This window comes from Haliaeetus albicilla, chromosome 28 (assembly GCF_947461875.1).
Source record: "Haliaeetus albicilla chromosome 28, bHalAlb1.1, whole genome shotgun sequence".
Lineage (NCBI taxonomy): Eukaryota > Metazoa > Chordata > Aves > Accipitriformes > Accipitridae > Haliaeetus > Haliaeetus albicilla.
Window position 1 is genome coordinate 14,389,057 of NC_091510.1, and position 20,929 is coordinate 14,409,985.

The window sequence follows — 20,929 nt, forward strand, 5'->3', positions numbered from 1 at the left end:
AGGGCAGAAAGGACACAGAAAATGCCCTCTGTGCAGCAGCTGAGTCTCTAGAATACTTCCCAGGGTATGGAGACCCTTCCTCACCTTCAGGGAATTTTGAACTTAGTTTCTGGACTATCTGCTTTTCTGCATTAGATGGTTTCATTGTCTTCCCTTGACAATTTTTTACCCAATGTAAGCTGATCAGTAGAACAGGAGCTGTAGCATTCAAGCACTGTTGGTGCCCTAACCACCAGGCTAGACTATCTTTCTCTACTGTTTACTGACTGAATGTACTTTATATAAAATGGAGGAGTTTCTGAAAGAGAAATCAGGATTTCCTTCGCCAAGGGTGCTGACTGGCCCTGTGGGTGTCACTTTCTCCTGGAAGCCCGGAGATGACAATTAAGCTCCCCCAGCCACAAGGGTGGCAGGGCAGTGGACCTTAGGTCTTGCATTTCCCATGGGAGACTTCTGACTGCTTTACTCTTTCAGCATAGGTGGAAACATTGACCAAATCTAACTTTTCATTGTCTTTATTTTTTCTGTAAGTGCCCAAATGGAAAATGTCAGTTACTAGGAAATGCTTTTTTTGGTTCCTCATTTCAGTGGGAAGTCAAAATTTGTAGTTTTGCTTCACATACGAAGTTTGTCAGATAGATGAAAGCATTGAGTATTTCTGCAACCCTACAGTCAGCAAGGGCTGGAACAGAAATATTGAGCTCCAAGATGCCCACCTCTTCCACCTGAGCAGGAAGGATAACTGCTTTCATGGTATCAGTAACAGCAGGCATCCATTATTCGGCGGCAGACAAGCAAAGTGGGGGGATGTGGCAAATTACATGTAACGTGTCAGAAAAGAGGGCAGCTCTCAGGCCTGCTGAGCTCCATCTTGCAGAACTTAAACTGGCTGCCTTTATTGCAGGTCATTATTCACCCTGACCATCAGAAGAAGAGGAAGGCTCGCTGGAAAACATCCCGCATGGGTCTGTGGGGACAGGGGGGATAGAGCACCTACTCTTTATTACCTGCCTTCATTACTTGTTCTGTTTCTCCCACCCATAGCTGAATTTCTGTGATAAATGGCAGCATTGTGTATAATTAATACTGTGTGTAGTTTGTAAATCAGTTTGTAATGTACTTAGACATCCTTTTAGATGAAAGGTACTCACCGCTGTCTCTGTGAATCACAGGCTCCTGTCTTGTCAGGGGGTACAGTAAGGCAGAAAGTTTTTGCCACACATCACTCTCCTCCCACGCCTTGCAGTTTTACAAAAACAAGGCATCTCAGGAGTTCCATGTTTCATTTTTATATCATTAAACCAAATCTTTACCTCTCACTCTTTTAATAATTTCCTTTGCCTTTCTTTTCCTTATCCTGCATCAGTCATATTAATTTAAATAGTGGAAGGTCTGTACAACTGCTAAAAAAAGAATGTCTCAATTTCTCTCCCTGTCCAATTCATATTTTATGATTCAGTCTACTGCTCAAGGTATTAATTGTTAAAATAAAATAATGGCACCCATGAACATCATATCTGGATCTTTTAAAAAGTTCGCTAGTAGTTCAGATATTCATTACATACAGAAAGCTACTCAAAAAAGTGATGACACGCCAGTAAATGACAGGAATCTTTTAAAGCCTGCTTCGGGTGGGAGAAATATTGTAACACATTGATTGTATTTGGATTAATGTGGTTCATCACTCTGTGTGATTTACAATGTTTTTCCATATAGTAGTTTTGCACTGGATTTGTATGTCAGTCTCAGGAATGGTCAGAAAGCATAATATGCTTCTAGATCTGCCAGCTGCCTCCCTATTGTATAGGGGGTTTGCAACAAGCTGCAGACCCCACTGCGGACGTGCTTAGGGGCATCCAAATCCATCAGGTGTAGTCAGGTCTTGGAATACGCTCTCCTGATGTGCTGTTTGAACACACTTTGGTTATATGCCTATGTTTGATTTATTTCACTAACGATAAAGATTTTTGAATGGTGAATTTTGTCCAGGAGACATTGATCACTGTTTTTTTCAGGCTTTGCCAGATTTAAATGCTGAAATTAGTGTTATTGTGGATTTAATGCTCCTGATGCAGAGCAGTGACTAGGACAAGTTCCTGTGTTTCAGCTACTGAATTCATTGTCCAGCATCCTATTGCAAACCTGTCTTCCTCCGTGGTTTTTCTCCATGAACCCGAAGTCCATCTTTGCACCATGTGTGACTTGGCCATAACTCCTGTTCCACCAGCCCAGGCAGGAGATCGGTGGTCTCTCCGCAGAGGAGGGGCAGAGTAAGTAGGCTGTGTAGGGTAGTAATATCACAGCCATACCATCACAGCTATACCATCACAGCTATACCATCACAGCTATACCACCCCAGCCCAGCCCGCGAGTTCTCTGGACCCCATTTGCCAGAGCCCTTCAGTGTCAAATGCCATATTTTGAACCTTTTTTTTTCCAGAGCCACAATGCATCTGTTATTGCCAGAGTTTTTCAGTGGAAACAAGCATACTGTTCAGCTGGTGCTCATCCAGGTTAGGAAGGTGGTTACATTTTTAGAACCTAAATTGATATTTAGCACTGATTGTTTGGATGAGGGCTTTTCAGTAACAAATGTTGCTTCATTATTGCCTCAGATTGGAGGCAAGTTATTGTTTTCTGACATCAGTTTCTGAAGCTTGTCTCTCTGAAACCTTGATTTTCTCCCACCAAGGTATTGACAGATGGAAAAAACACATTTGTTATGGAGATTAATTTGTTAGTATATGTTCTGTATACCTTATACCGAGAGACAGCTGAGCAGTAGGAGTTAAGTGGTAAGTCCATAACAAAGATACATGCTAACAGTGGAGAGCTGTTATCGTACACAATCAAAACAGAGATTTTTGTCATTACTTTGATTTATATGGCACAAGATAATATACATTTTAGCCAGCTCTTTTTGTGCTTTTTTTGTAATGATGTTGATATAGTCATGAATAATTTTTTATGAGCTTAAAGCACAAGAGTGATTTCCCACAGTAATCAAAGCAATGTTACCCTGATAAATTCCTCTTGCAACGTCCCCATGTATCACAACAGGGGAAGTACGCTGTAGGCCTCAGCCCTAGTGAATGAAGTCATTTAATGGTCTTTTATTTTATTTTATGTCATTTAAAGTTTATTTATGCAGCACTATGACTGACAAAACTTTTATCAGGCCCTGATACTGCAAAGACACCATGTCGTTGCGGACATAGGGTTGTTGTCATCTTTCGCTCTCTGACATAGTTTGCAGTTATGTGAAAATGTGGATAATTAAATTGTACATGAAAACTTTGTATCCTTTTCTGAGGACTTTGTGCATTCAGAGTTGGTGTATGGGTAATTTTCAAATTATTCTAAATACACAGAAATGTACTTTTGAAAGATGTATTTTTTTTATGCCATTAGAGGCTGTGAAGGACATGGAGGGAAAAGATCGGCAGCATCACAAGCTACAGTTCTGTTGTCATGTCCTAGCTGAGATTTTCCACTCCATTGTGCCATTTCTCAATCTCTGCAATGGCTGCTAATCAAATTCTAACAACGTGGTGTTTGACTTGATCAGTTGAATGACTAAAGTGACTGTTTTTCTGGATATCATGTTGTCATATGTTTGAATTGCTCTATTCTTAACTTGATTTGGGTTTTTTTTTATATATGTGAAATGATTTGGATGCATTTCACATACAGAAGAATAACACAGCTGGTGAGGGGGCGAGGAAGAGTAAGCTGTAGCTACCAAAAAAAGGGGATAGCTTTTATCATATGCCATTATGTAGAGAGTTCTTGTCTTCAAACCACATCCTATGCAACTCTTCATCCTTTGTCTAAAAGATCTGCATGCCTAAATGTGTCCTTTACAGAAGGCCAAAAAAAAAAAAAAATCTGTTAGTGTCCTGCCTTGCAATGATAGTAATTCTGCTGAAACAAAGTAGAATTAATCCTAGTGTAATGATGGAATTAGACCGAGCACCAGCTTAAACAATTGTCTTGGGCATCCTGGGTCTAGGTTCGATCTCATATTCCATGAACTACAGAAGGAAGGGACTGTGGTCAGAAATGATCAAGCAGAAAATCTCTCTGAATCTGTGTTCTTGCATGGCACCTTTATGGCCCTCCATCAGAAACACTGGGCAGGTGAGGAGGCAGGAAACTGGGTAAACTTCAAATCATATTTAGGCTCAGAAGCTTATCCCAATCTGACAGCTTCTGCAGAGTGCTTTGATCTCTAGCAAGTTCTAAGGGGAAAAAAAAGGAGTTTTTAATATCAATACCTAAGGAGATAGCCTTCCTGCAGCTTCCATATGCTCTCCTGCTATGCTCCTAATGAATGAAGCAAAATCTAGGGTTGAAACCTGTATTACAGAAGCTAGTGGGGGCACTGCTATTGAGTTCAGTAACTGCAAACTCACACTTATATAATTTATTTAATTATCACCACTTTCTAAGGAGAAGGTTTTAAGTGGCTTTCTTCAAGCTGTTTAGAACCTCTTACACATGACAAAATTTCTCTTTTGAAATAAATGTCAGAATGTTGCAACTGTTTATGACAAGAATTAATTCATCAATAAAATGCTTTTATTGTTGAGAAATACTCCTAAAAGAAAGCACATAGAAAAGAAAATATGAAATATTGCAATACTAGTTAATTGTAAAAGTGTTTTTTTGAAACCAGATGAAGAAAACTTAATAGAAGCACAATAGAGCATGTGGAGCATATAATGTCAGAGTATGTTCTGAGGTTTTTTGGGGGAAATCAGAATTTTGTAGTGCTAGCACAGCCCAGAGCAGCTCTGTAGCCTGACCTGTGCACTCAGTGCCCCAACTCGCATCATGGGAATGGCTGCACTGTGATGTTGCCTCCTCTTCGCAGGACGGCTTCATCCATCGCAGAAGGAGCTCGGTTCAGATCGGATGAAGATGGTGGTTCTCCAGACAGTGAGCAGGAGACCTTGCCCAATGTTGCTGTGGGTGCGAGAGGTTTACTCAGGTTCACAGAAGGAACTTTGAAGAGAGTTGCAGGTTGTTGCAGGTTATTATTATGGCAAACTACATTAAGCCCAGAAAATCCCCCAAGCCAAAAGTGGTTTGATACAGGATTAGTAGCAGGGGAGAGATTTCATATGCTTGCCCTGTCCTTACTCTTCCCTTCAAGTCTACTTACGGCTGTGCATGAGAGACAGTATTGGGAGAGCTGGAGGTTTGGTCAGAACAAGTAGGGCTGCGTGCTTCTGTTGTTGTAAAATGTAAGCGCTGGCATAGTGTAAGTAATGTTTTAATTTTATTTCATGAGAGCTATTTAAAGATTTTATGCCAATTTATGCACAACTAAGCATGAAATAGAATACATATTTCAGAAAATTTCATGCTGTGAAGTGCTATGAAGGAGGTGCCTTCCTCCTTAAAGTGTTACATGCATAACAGATTTGTGAATAGTGATGGGGGCCGTCGTTGAATACCATGCACTGTACATGATCCTATTATAAGTGTTCTATAAAATGCAAAGGCTAATAAGCAGCAAAGCAGCAAAATACTGAAGCATAACGCTGAATATGTGAGTGATTTTGTGGAAGTTCATAGGAGCACTCATATTCCTTGAACGATCATAACAGCTGCTCTGGAAAATGATTGCAAAATGCCACTCTTGTTCTTGGCAGGTCTGTGCCCTGTGTTTATTCATAAACACAGCTGTTTAATATTAGATACAAAAGTAAGTTTCTCATTGTTTTATTGTCGTCAACCCTGTAGCTTTGGGAAAGTGATCTAGATGAAGCACTTAAACAGCGAGGCAGAGAGTTTCTTACTGAAAGAAAGAAACATTTTTTTTAACTTTCTTACTTTACTGATTTTACTTTTTCCCTTTGGAAAAAGTCCGTGTCATTTCCTATTATAGAATTACTTCCAAATTTTTGTTCTAGGAGAGAAATTGCTCTAAGTCTGCAGTACAGGTACAATGCATAGAATAAAACCACTGATTCTGGCTAATTTTTAATGTCATGTTTGATTTCTTATCATAGAGTGGTTGAGACTGGAAGGGGCCTCTGGTGGTTGTGTAGTCCAAACCCCTGCCCAAAGCAGGGTCTCTCAGACCTGCGGGTTGCTCAGGACCTTCTCCATTTGGGTTTTGAATACCTCCTAGGGTGGAGACTCCACAGCCTCTCTGGGCAACCTGTGCCAGTGTTTGACCACTCTCACAGTAAAAAAGTAAACGAAACCTCCTGTGTTTCAGTTTGTGCCTCTTGCCTCCCCATCCCGTCACTGGGCGCCACCGAGAAGAGCCTGGTGCTCTTTTCTTTACTCCCTCCCATCACATATTTATACACATTGCCAAGCTCCCTCCTGTACCTTCTCTTCTCCAGGCTAAGAAATCCCTTTTCAGGAGCTCCCATCAAGTTCCAGCAACTGCTTTGGAGCCATGGTCTTCACAGAGCTGAAGTACTGTTGACTTCGGTGCTTGTGTGAACAGCAGCGGGTCCCAGATCACAGCTGTGTTTGGAGTTTGTCAGGAATACCGATCCCTTTCGTTCACAGCCATAGCCTTTCCAGTTCAGCAGAAGCCTAGAGCTATTGCCTGAATCAAACGTCTGCCCCTGCCAAAGGCATCGGCACTTCTCCCCCAGCTCCAGCTTACTTCGGGCTCAACAGAAACCTGGAGCACTTGCTGATTTACAGTGTCTAGCCTCTGTAAGGTGTAAGGCCAGGAGCTAACCTGAGGAACTCGGTTTTCCTCGTTTTGGTGACGTAGAAGGCAGTATAGTCCTGTAGGCATAGACCTGGCTCCTAGGCTTTCTGTGTTACATGACCATAGGATTGAAGGAGAGCTTTTTCTGGCATAGATACTCATTTCAGTGTTCAGGGTTATGCATGTATGAACTATGCCTGAAAGCTCTGGACCAGGGACTGTGAAGCACCCATTAGTTGCAGGCAGGTGAAACAGGATCCCAAGTAAACCAGGGACATTAAAGCCCCGAGTAACCGTTGAACACCTTACCCTTTTCCGTATACGTCTAGGTAGAGTAGCAAAAAAAGTAAATGGTGCTCCCAAGGCCTAACTCACTTCTAGTTCATTTCTCTATGCACACTCTGCATCTTTACATTGTTCTGTAGGAAAACACATTCTGAGATTTCCCCAGAGGAGAATGCTTTTTATTAGATTGTTATATCTGTCTGCTGACCCTAGACAGAAGTAGGAATTATCATTTAATGTGAGGAACTGTTACGCTTATCCAGCAGAGACATGGCATAAAAAAGCGTTTTGCTTACATTATTTTTGTACTTTAAAATCATTTATCCTTGGCATGTAATTTAGAAAATAGGGTTTGATGACTGTTGGTAATTGCCTGTATTTTCTGTGATCAGTGTGTGTAGTGTTCAAAATTGATGTTGCTAATTAAATAACAGAAACAGGAACCAAGAGTTAATTGCAGTCTGTGCAGGTTGCCCCTCAAGTGTTTTGTGTCACCTGGTAAGTCTCAGCTCATTAGCAGAAACAAAGTCAATAAGTGTTTACAGATCTGGAAGCAGCTGGAGAGTTACAAAACCACCATGTCCCACAGAAGCTGTGTGCATGTGAATGTGTGTGGTCATGGTCATGGTCGTGCTCCTGATCACCAGCATGAGCGACACATTAACAAATTGAAAAGCGGTAGAGAATGACAGCCTACATGTAGTTCTCTCTGTTGATTACCGTGATACAAGATATAATAACTGAATTTTACCACCTCTCTGACATGGCTATGCAGCTTCTAGTTGGTTAAAAGGCTGAGTAGGCATTGTATTCACATAACTTTAGCCTGCATGTTGTCCTGGTAGCATCTATTCACTCGGTTATCAGATAGAAACCTTGACTCACCTTCTGAGTCACTCCTTTTAAAAATATATTTCTTTGCAGGTGAACTACATACGCTTTTCCAAGATTTGTATTGTCTTGAGTTTAGCCATGTTAAGTGCATGATGTTCAGGTGAACTTCACCTGAATCACCTGGAGCGTCTGACCTACCTTATTTTTTATCCTGTGTTCCCTGATTCTGAGTTACCTTCAATCTTCTGTGCTATCTTCAGGCTTCTGTGTGACTTTGTGTGGCTCAACAGACCTCTAATAAGGATGTTGACTAGCACAGAGCTCGGAGCAACTTTCTGAAGGAGGTCATCTGCTCCAGCGTATTTACAGGTTTACCCTTCTGCTTGCTCTTTCAGCATCCAATGTGATTACTTTTGGAATGGAATATATACGGTATACATCACATTACTATCACCCCTTGATTTCTTATCCCTCAAAAAATCACTAGAAGTGGTTCCTTCTTTCTTTTCTCTATCATTATGAGAATTTTGCCATCTCAGTGTGTATCCCTGTTGATATTTAAACAAAAAAGGCTTAAGTAGACTTAAATCTCGTGGCCCTGGATATCCATTGATAGTTTTTCTTCCTTTAGCCATTGCCAGCAGTTCATGTGACTTTTTTTTCCCCTTTACAGTATTTACATGGTTATCGAAAGGGATAGAAATCAGCCTTCTTCACAGAAACATAATTTCTGTTATTCTATTTCTAGTCTTTTCACAAGCTTTGCAGTTTTCTTCATGAGGAAGCACTCTGAGTTTTCATAAATTGGGAATGTCTAGATGTCAGCACTCTGGATTTGAAAGCAGTGCAGCAGGCGTTCCTAGAGGGCCAGAGCATATTTGTAGTTCACAAAGTATTTCTCTGTCTCTCCTAAAGGAGCTTTTTAATTGTGGCCATACTCAGCCGAAGTATTTACAAGTTGGAGCTGTCGTGGGCAGACTGTCTTTCCAGATCTGTGGGACATGTGAGACAAGAGCCTTAGGCTGGGGTAGCACTGCCACTGCCACGGTCCGTGTTTCCAGAATTCAAAGCAGCCCGCAACTGGATTTGCACTGTGGATAGGCGGCAGCCCCAGCCTGAGGTCATATTCATTATGAGGCTCTTTAGGAAACCCTGATTTACAACCTTTTTATAGAGAGGGAACTCATATCCAGAAAGACAAAATTAATGGCACTACAGAAGTGCAGATATCACTAATGGTGTGAAATGATCCCTTTCATCAAGTTTATTTAATGAAATTTGAATGCTGGAGGGAAAGATGAGTGTAGAATTCCCACTGGGGAAGCAAACTGCATTGATAACATTAAATCCGAATTCGCAGTTCTCTTTCCGTTTTTCCAAGTTTCTAAGCCAGTCTGTTATTGCTTCTTAGTACCAGCTCTCATCCTCTACCTTCCCATTATTTCAGCTCTGAACCAAGAATGGCACTGATGCTTCTCTTTACATCCAGATGTAATACTCCGTCAGTCTAAAGTAAACAGCCACATGCCCTAATAGTAATTAAAGCTCTACGTGTGTTCTATTGTACTTGAAGTTTGAACACATGGCGTTAAAAAGCCTCATATATCCAAATAGTCATCATCCATAAAGATATAGAGACTGTCAACTAGCAGCTTCTTTCTTGTACAAAAGTTTTGTGAAAAACATCTTTAAATGACAAAAATTGTCAGCTTTCTTATGTAGGTGTATATTCTACCTTCTTTTACTAATTCAGCTCAAAAATTAAAATAAAATTAAAATTAAAAAGGTTTGAGTCACTGAATGAAGATTCGAATTTTTGACTTAAATTGCAAAATGGTTGTTCAAGTAGAAGATTAAGTCTATTTGGACTCCTACAAAATGGAAAGGAGTTATTATTTGTTCATTGCATTTTGCAAAATATTTTTGCGACTGGATTTTTCTCATTTGTGAGCTGCTCTATGGTCTGTCTAATCTATAGGTGAACTGTTAGTGCAGAAGACAGAGGAGAAGACACAGAATACAGAATTACAATGAAATTTAAGAACTTCACAGTTAGTTGAAAGATTACAGCTTAGAATCTCTAATCACAGTCTAATTTTAAAAGACTGATGAGTCATAAATATGTTTTCAAATTATATTAGGTAAAAAAAGACACCATTCAGCTGACATGACAAAGTTCCCATCTTATTCAGGTTATGCAAATAATTTAAATGCTTGTCTTGTATTTTGCATATTAGTTATGTAATATCTTATCATGTCAATTAACTGCAAAAGTTGTTCTTAATAAAACAGAAGAATCTTTAATGGTGTAGAATACGGGCTTCAAACAGAAAAGAACATAACGGATGAAGTACATAGAAATAACTCAGGATGAAGTACATAAAAAACCCTTAGATTCAGTGATTTGTAAATGATATGTGATTCATTTGTAAATGATATATGGGAAGTCCTCTGTTTCTGTACTTTAAAATCTATGTAAATCTTAAAATTTTGGACCTTTGTTAGGGTTAGAACACTAACATTTTCTGACATAAAGTATAAAGAATAACCCCAAAGCCTGGAAAATGAGGTAACGAGGGATGTTGGCCAGAATTCTGTGTTGGGTGTCCAAATCTTTGGTTTTACTTATAGCTTTGACATTACATACCTTCTTCATGTTTGTAAGATAAGCACTTTGCCATGACGCACTTCTGTTTCTTCAGACGTAATGAATATTCTTAATCCCCACTGTTAGATCCTTTGGTGTGCCCACATGAAAAGAACTACAAATGTAAGCCGAGAATCATTTTTTTATTACTACAGCGTTCTTTCTCCTTGCATCCTTGCTCTCCCTGTCACCCAGCATGACATAAAACCCTCACTGTGTGTTTGAAATTGTTTAGGAAGAATACAAGCGATTCTGCATTTAACGGAGGAGACACCATACTGGACCATGTTATACCTGCCTGACAAAAAAGACTTGACCCAGGAAATACAATGTATGCAACAGTAAGGGAAAAAATGAAATTACCGTATGGATGACCAAAAGACGTTAATACAAATACAAATAGTACCGACTATTACAAACTCATGCTGTTGGTTAGATCAATGTTGCAGTTGTCTAAAATATCTCCCAGGAGATGCATACCAAATAATTCGGCAGGAGCTGCTTCAATCTTCGTGGGGCTGGTGAGCTCTTGTTAGACACAGGTCCTGCTCTTTGCCTCGCTTGCGGAACGTCACTTCATGTACCTGTTTGCACAGATCTGTAAGGACGATGAAAGCATCCCTTTTGTACAGTCCTGTTCTAGCAGGACACAGGGAGAGCCGCTGCCCACCGGCATCTTCTCCCAGGGGACCGCACCTCAGCACGTCTGGGAATGCTTACGTACCTGCAGGAATAGCTGGCAGTGAATGAATGAGATTTGCTTTCCTTTCAGCTGGCTTATAAACATCCCTGATTAAGGCAGGTGAAAATGAGATGCCTGAAGTCCTGCACATGAATGGGACCCTGGCAGCAGAGGCTGATCGGCTCTTAGAAAAATAAAAGATACCAGAAAGTTATTGAGGGACAGACATAGGTCTGTTAAATATGACAGCCTTTGTTGATGAGAGGATAAAATGGCTTGTGTGTAGACGGACAGAGATGAATTTTACTGAGTGGGTTTTGTCTAACATGGCAAATATGAAGCACGTGTTTATGGAGTTGAACAAAGACTTCTCCCTCATATATTCCTGTATCCTGTGACAAGAGGTGGATGAAGAATTGAGGGCAAAAGGGTCTTAGCTATGATATTCAGCTTCACTGATTTTATTTCCCTCATTGCTTGCAGTACCAATTTGTGGAAAAATCACAACTGGAAAAAAATCATATTTTGAAAACCTTTTTGCTACAACGACAGAGAATATTTAAGAATGTTTACCTTCCTCTTGCTGTTTCCTTTGGTTAAAACACTCAGATTTCTTTAGAAAATGGTAATTTTGATTTTTTTTTAAATTTTATTTTCCTCTTTTCCCTTCAGTCATTTAATTGTGCAATTTCTGGAAGGTTTTCTGGGAATGTTATATTTTAATGGGAAAAAGAGCATAGAAACAAGAAACTGTAAAAGCTGTTTAGTTATTCCTACATTTCTTTGATCATCCCGGTGTGGGGTTGTTCCATTTTGCTGTCCATTATTTTTGTTCAGCTTTGTTTCAGCTAGTGAAATGAGCATTCCTCCACTGCTATAGACAAAATGTAATGATGAAGCTGGTAAGGCAAGTTTGTTGGGTTTGGTTCTAACTCAGAAAAAAGGCAGAGAAGGGATTAGTTGACAGACTGAGGATGAGCCCTGCCAACCCTAATGACCTTGGCAATCAGCTACCACGTTAGCAGTAACCTACCACATTTTTCGCTGAAGTAACACACCACCCTGCTGCTTTGGTCAAGCGGTATCGATGGTTTCTGGATGTCCAGAAATCCTGCGAGCACATATATAGAGCAATTGTATTGCTCTTGTACGACTCCTCCAGCTTGTTCTGGTGAAGCTGAACTTGCTGCTGCTGTCTGCAAAGCCACGGTAGCAATGTTATGGTAGAAATGGTGCTGAGCCCTTTGCTGTACACCTCCGGTGCTGCGTCACGCCATCCTGTTGGGTCGTGTAGTGGGTCTACACGCTCGTGTTGAGTTGTACGGTAGGGGCTCTGCTGTGCAGGGCTGACAAGAGAGGGGCTGAATGCGTATAATATATACATTCAGACTGCTGCACAGCACTGTGGCTTCTCTGTCTTTGGAGGAGCGAGAGGTGGGACGTGAGAGCAGTCCGAAATATATGATTTGCCAGCACTGCGTGAAAAGAAGGGAAGGCACGGCAGGGAGGTGGAAAGTGAGGGCAGTGCAGGAAATAAAGCTCCTTCAAGCTCTCCAGTAAATTTGTAAATGATCATTGAGATATTTACTCAAAGTCAGCTAAAAATCAGTTGCTCCCATTAGGCGTTGTGTATAGAAAATAGACAAAAGCCACCAATAAAATTCCTGTCTTTCTCTGCATGATAGTGTCAAAAAAAGTATAACATATAAATATACAAATTTAAATTATGTTCCTCCACTTTTCCTGAGACTTTGTAGCTTTTTGTTTTGTTTTGCTTTTACGCTTAACTAGTGAACTTGTTTAAGTAGACACACCTCCACTGATAAATTTAGGCCCTAAGATTTAGCTATATACTGACTGAAGCAGAAGCCATACAGCTTTTTATTAACAGGCATAGATGGTATCGCTGTGTCTCTTTTCTGGGGAATAAGGTAGATGTCCTGGGGTTTTTATGAAGTCTGCGAGCCGTCTTGCCATCATTTGCAGGACTTGTGTTTTGATACGACAGCTATACCGCAGATACTGCTCTGGATCGGAGCCATACACTCGGTTTCTGAGAAGTTGAGTATTTCTTCCCAGGTGTCTCTTCCCACCCGCACAGAGCAGCAGCCGCAGAACCACCGGGAATCTCCTGGGTTCCCAGGGTGCAGGAAAGGAGCAGGAGATGTGCATAGAGGTGCACTCGCTGCATTCGTACAGAGGAGCGCTACCTCTCCAACACAAATGGCACTCTTTGTGGTCTCTTGGGGAAATCTGGAAGACTACTTCTTGTATATTTAAAGAATACTGTTAAAAAATAAAAAATAAAAAAACAGAAAGGAAAAGGAAGCCTCACCCACCAAACTTGCAATTGCTATTTCTCACTGAAAGAATTATTTTGCTTTTGCGTGCGAGAATGAGAACCGCATGCAAACAGTCTTTAATATTCTCCTTTAAGGGTGATCAGTTCTGAGTATAAAAGGGGAAAAATGCATTTTTCTCATTCTAAACATCTGAGGTTGGCTTTGACAGCTGTGTTCCTGTTTAAAAAAAATGAACACAGAATGCTCTTCTGATCGTAAACATAAAAGACAGAAACTGCAGATCCATGAATTGGGCTCTGTCTCCCAGCCATTTTAGAGCAGTAATATCCCATAATACAAGGCAGCACAGCTTCTTCATCTTTGACCTCACAAGTGGAGTCATTTCTAAAGAAAAGTCCCCCAAATAAGCCTGAAAGCCATTTTTTGTAGCTTTTTCCCTAATGGTCGAGTCAGAAAAGTTGTCCTATATTAGGACATTTGGGGCACAGTGTATGTATCACATTTCCAAAGTCAGAAACCTTAATCTTGGGCTGCTGGTCAAAAAACCAGTTATTAGCTTTAACAGGAATCATTGAGGTAAAACTCTCCTTAAATCGTTGAAGATTTTGTGTTAGTGTTCTCCCTTAAGCTGTGCCTTCTCTGTTCAGTACTAGACAGAAGAGGAGAATCCTTCATCTGCCCAGCTGCTCAGGAGAAAGGGAATTTGTACCTCAGAGCCTCTGAAATACATTTGGTATTAGCAGCTTCAGGAGGTCAAAAATCCTGAGACAGTTGCCAAAATCAGGAGGTTGTCTTTTCATCTGCTTTCTGGTTTCTGAGCTTATAGGATTGACACAATCATTAATGGTTTTGTTGAAACTTTGAGACAAGGGACATATCCAGTCACATGAATCCATGACAGGATAAAATGCAAAGTAACACAAGTTTTGTCTAAGAAAAACCGCAGGTCCTCAAGGGTTTTGCTTGATTTTGCTTAACTTTGTTTCAAGTTCGTAATAGTAAAAGGAACGTAAGGCAGAAATTAGGAGGGTGCCTTGTGTTGTCTGCACTCAGTTCATATGGATCAGGAGTGCTGAAGTAGGTCGGGGAAAGTCAGTGATACAAGTTTCATTCCAGGAATTTGTGATTATGGTGATGACAATGTCTATGAACAAACTTCAGTGGGCTAAAAGGCTGAAAGCAGATAAAGACCCAAAACATACTGGTGAACTGTGTCACACTAAAGAGCCCTTGTTGTTGGACATTTGTTTCCTGAAAATGGGATCCTGATCTCTCAAGAGCTGAGGTGTAAGAATCACTTCTTACTTTGAAAGTCTTGGCTGTGTTGGACAAATAATCCAGACTGTCCTGGGACACGAGCTGTATTCAGGAATTGCACAAGAACAGTCCTTCTTGATTCCATTTGAGCCAAATGTATTTTAAGACCTTTTTTTTTTTTTTCCCCAGATGTATTTCAAATTTTCTTCTTCATATGCCCAGGAACCACAGAGATCTATGATTATGTGAAAAAAGGGAAAGCATTTGCCTCTTTCTACAACATTGCCGTTCTGCATGTTCAGGCAGATTTTGCTTAGCTGAAACTACCAATAAAAATTGTCTCTGAAAATAAATGCATGAGAAAGCTAGGACGTCAGCAGTACTGAAATCTTACTTTGATGTTCAAAGCAAAGAGAAGGGTTACTAAGGAGAGTAAGTCAGTGGGAGTTTTTTGGCCACATCAGTTCCTGAAAGATGTGGAAGTTGCTGTATTGTCTTAGGGTTCTAGTTTTGTTCTTTATTATTTTGTAAGGTTGCGTACATAGATATATATGTCTGCTACAAACTAAATTTAAAATCCTGGAGATAAAAAGAAAAGGATGATTTTGGGATGGTTTTTTATGTCTGTCATTTTTCTGGAAGGCATTTTGATGTTTTGAGAACCATTTTACAAAGTCATAACAAGAATTTAAACTTAAGTAACTAAGAATTGTTTGAGACATAAAACTAGCTGAAATGAGGGTTCTACAAAAGGAGCAAGGAGAAACAATACTGGTGTTCTGGCATTTAGAGCTTTACGCTGGCTCTACCTAGAGATTTAATAATTAGACACAAAACCCAAATGCATTATAAAGCACTGTGCTGAACAGGCTCAAAAGGGTCTGTTTGCTCTGAGGATTACAGCTGGCTTTGGGATGATGAAATAGGATGTGACTGGTACAATCATGCTGTGCATGAAAGTTGTACCGGACATAATAGCACAATGCATTTCTTTTGTAATGGAAGGAATAATTTTTTTTGCTAATATCGAATAAGGACAGATAGGACAATTTTATGGAGCTCATTACACATGCCTCTCAAAGAACAAAAAGGTTGAAATAGCGTTCAGCTGAGCTCTTCCAGCTCTCCTTGTGTTTCCACCTCTCTGTATTGTCTTGTGCTTTTCCATCATCTTGTCCTTTTCAACTGCCTACCGTGAGGGAGGAGGGCAGGGCGAGGTGGATGGAGGAAGGAAAAAGCCTAGAAGACTATCAGAGCTTTGAAATGAACTTTAGCTGTTATTTTAAGAAAACTGAAATACTTTGTGATGAAGTAAATCCCAGTCCTTGAGGAAATGCAGCACCAAATTAAAAAGACAGGAATTGACTTTTGGGGGCAACGTTAAAATTATCTGTGAAAGAAGTTGAAAGGTTCCATCCTATACATCTGCCCCCCATCCTCTTACTAAAATATATAAAATCCTGTGAAACACTCAAATACTATTGTCCCCATTTTATAGACATAGAACTGAGGCAGATTTACTGAGGCAGACTTGCTAAGGCCAGAGGCACAGCAAAATTTTGGCCTCTCATCCCTACTAGTAATCAATTTGGAGTAATTGCAAATGCTCCCAGCGTAGTACTCTTTAAAATAGATGTAGTACCATTGTGACCGATTTTTAAAAAAGGAGTAATATACTTCCACATGCAGGAGAAAACTGTCTCCTTCTGTCACTAGGTACTTAAGTTCCCCAGGGTGGTGAAGCAGAAAGTTCTCTCTGTCCCAAAGAAGCTCTAGAAAATGAGCCACAAAGTCCCACAGAACTCTGGCAGCCTCCTGCCCCTCTCCTTCCTCCTTCCGAAGGGCTCCACCAGTACAGAGACCTTCTGGGACTGGTATTATTCAATGGCAAGGCTACGTTGAACTCGTGTCCCACGGACAATAGATAACCTTTCCTTCCCCTCCCTTACACCCCTCAGCAATGACAAGCATCCATCCCATGGGCATTTAGGGTATTGGGTTCTGCAACCCTCTGACTCAGAAAAAGTCCTATTAACTTTACTGGGCTCTGGATAAGGTTATTCCCCTGCTGAGGTGGGGCTGTGGGATGGTGGGTCTCATACAATCTGTAGTACGTCAGGTGTTTGGAAGCTGTACATACCTTCTGACTTCCAAATATGTAAATGCATGATTAATGCATTAATGACACCATAGGAAAGAGGTAAAGGGAAATGAGTACAATGAGCATCGAGAGGACAGTCGAACACACACTCTCACACCGTCACCCCACTAACTACATCACGTTGTGGTACAGGAATGACCCACACGACTCAGAAGCCAGGAGAATGAAATAACCCACCTTCTAAGATTTCCTTCAGAAGAAGGATAGAAGACTATTCTGCATCTTCTCATTAAATGTGATCAGTAAATCCACATTACCTTGTGACACAGTGGTGTCGGATGACACTGACCCTTATCTTTGCTAGGAGACTGCAAAGCCCAGAGATTAATGCAAAACATAGGACTGATAGAAATCAAAGCGTGCCTCTTGAAGACAGGCATTAACAAACCTTATCCTTAATAGGCTGAATGCATTCTCATACGCTTTAATCATCCATGAAGGTCACGGAGTCTTTCTATAGCTGGCTGACTCACTGTCCAAGCGCCTGCAAAAGCTCAGCGAGGGAATCCTGGCCAAAAGCCAGACCTCACAGATGGAGCGTTTCTCACTCTTGTGTTGGTGCTTCCTACAGAAGTGGTCAAATCAGCCCCAAATCAGCTGATCTCATTTGAGAAATTAGTTCTTCTCCCTGCGAAAAGAAGTGTAAATCTGTCACACAGCTGAGACAAACCCGCTTAGTCACAGCACCCACCCACCTCCCGAGCAGCTTTGCCAGTCTGAGCCGCGGATGCCAGCGGAGTGCCCCGGCCTCACCCCCACCCCTGGTTCAGCATCTTCATCCTCCGCGATGATCCCAGTCCCCGGGATCGTCCTCAGCGGGTCCCTACACATGCGAACAGGACTCGTACGAAACCCAGTATCTGGTCCAGGATGATGGCCAGCGCTCAAACCTTCTGACTGAGAAACATTTCCTTTTATCGCACTAGGGTTCCTCTTGGTTTCTGACGGCTAGGGGTTTGGCTTCGACTGTATGACAAGGTTTATAGTATCTCTTCTGTGCGGTTTTCAGGGACATTAGTGACTTTCAACATCCATCTAAGCATCCAGCCCTTTTTCTGCCTCTTGTTCGGTTTTTGGCCTCAGCAGCATCCTGTGGCAAAAAGGTCTGTGGATTAATTGCAGTGTGTGAAAGGCTGCTTCCTTTTATAAATTTTGATTTTCTCATATTTTAATGAACATTCACTTGAAAATCAGTATGGGGGAAGACGATACGGCTGTTTTAACTAATTAGATTAACCCTAGATATCCCATTAGTGTTACTTCTGTCTTTGATTTCTTTCAGAGAGCTTATAACATGCATAAATATTTAAATGTATACGCCTTCATGAAAAATTGATCAAGAGCCAAAATTGTTCTTTAATGCTATATGAGAAATGCATAAATCCAGGAAATATTATACTTACTTTAAACAAAGATTTTCCATAAAAGATGTGGGGGTTTTTTCTCTTGCAAAAATGTGAGTGAAGTTGTACAATGTAACATCTTGAAAAGCAGCATCCAAATATACAAAACTTCCACAGACTAATCAGGACTGAAGCAATCAGAGTATCCCATTCCTATCACTTTCTCTTAATGTTAATACAGAACCAGTTTAGAGGTTTTTTTCTCATCACCTAAACACTCTTTGGACAAGCACACTTAAATTTTTAAGGCTACATGTGAAATTTGGAACTGTTTGGCAGATTTGGGTTTTCTGCAGCTTTGGTGGCTCCTAATTGGAAAATGGGTGACTTAGAAGCATGTTCCAGGTCCAGAGCATTTCTCAGTGCTTTGCACTGCTTCTTGTAAACTCAGACACACACCTGTAATTTTTCTACTATTGCAGGTGACTTTCACTACACTTTTGTAGAATAGCCAAGACTCCCCCTTACAATTTTTCAGTAATTGGTCCCTGACCTTAGAATATTTAAATGTCCCAAGATTTATATTTCTAGTCACATCATGTTTTAGCAGAAATATATTATGTATGAAAGTTTGAGTAGGTCACGGCAGGCAACTGCTGATACGTAGAAACATGACGCTTCTTTAATTAATCACCAAGAATAATTGATTTTATACTCAGGAGAATTTTATCTTAGTTTACAGACGTAATTCAAAGTTTAATGTGGACTTCACAAAAGGGCAGGTTTCTCCTGCTGGAGAAAATAACATTGTAGAGGGAGAGGCAAACGGGAGAGGAGGGAATGCCACCTTGGGCACCAGTTTTGTGTAGGGCAAAGTGCCTTCAGAGTGGCACTTGGCAAAATGCTTTGTTCTAGTTGCATAATGCTGGCTGAGGACATGCTGGCTCCCGTGCGATTCAGGGACTACATGAGACACTAAACTTGCTGCGACACATGACACACATAATGTTATAAAAGCCAAAATCTTCTGGGGATGTGTGTTAGGCGCCTGAGCCAGCCAAAGGCGTTAACCTGATGCCCAGTGCAGCTGCGATCTCAAATCATTGAACGGCAACAGGAAAGCAAATCAGACGCGTGTAGGAGAAGAAAAGAGAAAATGCAGGTATTTTCACAATTTGTTGCCAGATTTTTTGAAGCCCTTTACCCAAACTGTACAAATACAGCTGCAACTATCACCTTCACTCCTGACAAATACATCCTTTTTTGGTTGTACAGCTGAGGCTGGCTGATGAGGGTGACAAGATGAAACACGGTGGCACTAATTAAGTGTAGACACTGTCAGTGTGCAGGCAGCAGAGCAGGGTGCTCAGATGGAGGGACCCACCCTCAGCCGGGCCACAGTCCAGTATTTGCTTTAGCACAAAAAACATTTTATAGCATTTTTGGTGACTTTCTTAAAACCTGAATGAATAAGTGGAGCACAGGCAGGTAAGACAACTCTTTTCTGAGCTTTCTCTTTTGTTTGGCCTAAGTAAAGAGGGGTGATTATTTTTATTTTCATTTTTAGAGTTGAGTTTCTTTGGTTTTAGCACAAAATAGAACTTACTACCCAATGGCCCTTAAGTATGTAAAATTTCTAGTATGTATAATTTGCTCATTTACTTTTAATATTTGTTCATAATGGTATTGTAAAAAATTATACTTTAACCTTTAACCTTCTTCATCCTTGATTATTTTTCTTCCTGTATATTCAGGTTAGCTGGAGAAAACACCACCTGTGGTGGTAGGATCAGGAGGAGTTTAGAGGGGAGTAATGAATGTGTAGAAAAGGAATGGTATATTTGAGGCTCATTGCAGAAAGGATATCACTGATAATAAGGAAAAGATAAGAAAGGGAGGCATCTCTGAATTTTTCTTGAGAAGCAGAACTTGACTTGGCAAATGATATTTTATTGTAATATCCTAAAAATATTATTTCAGAGACTGTGTTATACATTCATCCCTTCCATGTTGTTTTGTGGGTTTTTTTCTTTAACATGAAAATCTTTATCAAAAAGCCCCTATAGCATCTCAGTTGTCAATGGTCTTTGGTGTTTTTCTGTGCCAAGTTTCCTTTTCGGGAACTCTGTCTTCCCAAGTTTTCCACTACAAGCAGAAAACTCCTTCCCTTCAAACTACCTGTTTTGCTTGGATCAGATAAACCTAGAAACTGTCGCTACAGTTGCAATAGCCAGGTCGGTAATTGTTCAGGAAAATGAGTCCTCCAGGGTGCTCGCCTCTAGGCTCAACAAGTCGCTATTGCCAACAGCGGTAGCAGATTCAAAATTGTAAACTCCTTGGGGAGTAGGTTGCAATCCATGATAAACACTGCCGATGAGAAAAGGGTAAATGATTAGTGCTGTCTAACTGGGACGCTTCAGCCCTTTCTTTTCCAAAGCAAAAGGAGCAGCTAGAGGAACACAGTAAGACATAACTTGTGTATCTATGCTAACGCTTTGTTTTATTTATTTCTACGGATTTACTTTACAGGAGTTAATTTCACATTTTATTGCAGGTGGTGTTAGAATACCTGATGATTTCATCTGTGTAATTGTAACCTCTAAATGGCTGGACAGGTTTCCATTCTAGGAGTGATTCTTTTACTGACACTTTATATTGTTTGTCTAATGTACAGATATTGTTGCATTTGTAGTTCATCCATTATCAGTTTTCTGTCCTAATCTCTTGCCTTT

The 20,929-nt window shown here is 40.6% G+C and overlaps 1 protein-coding gene across 4 annotated transcripts in view; it reads left to right on the forward strand.

The window, feature by feature from the left end:
- The window catches only part of PTPRR (protein tyrosine phosphatase receptor type R), a 154,497-nt gene that overhangs the window by 51,045 nt on the left and 82,523 nt on the right, over positions 1 to 20,929 (forward strand). The window lies entirely within an intron of this gene.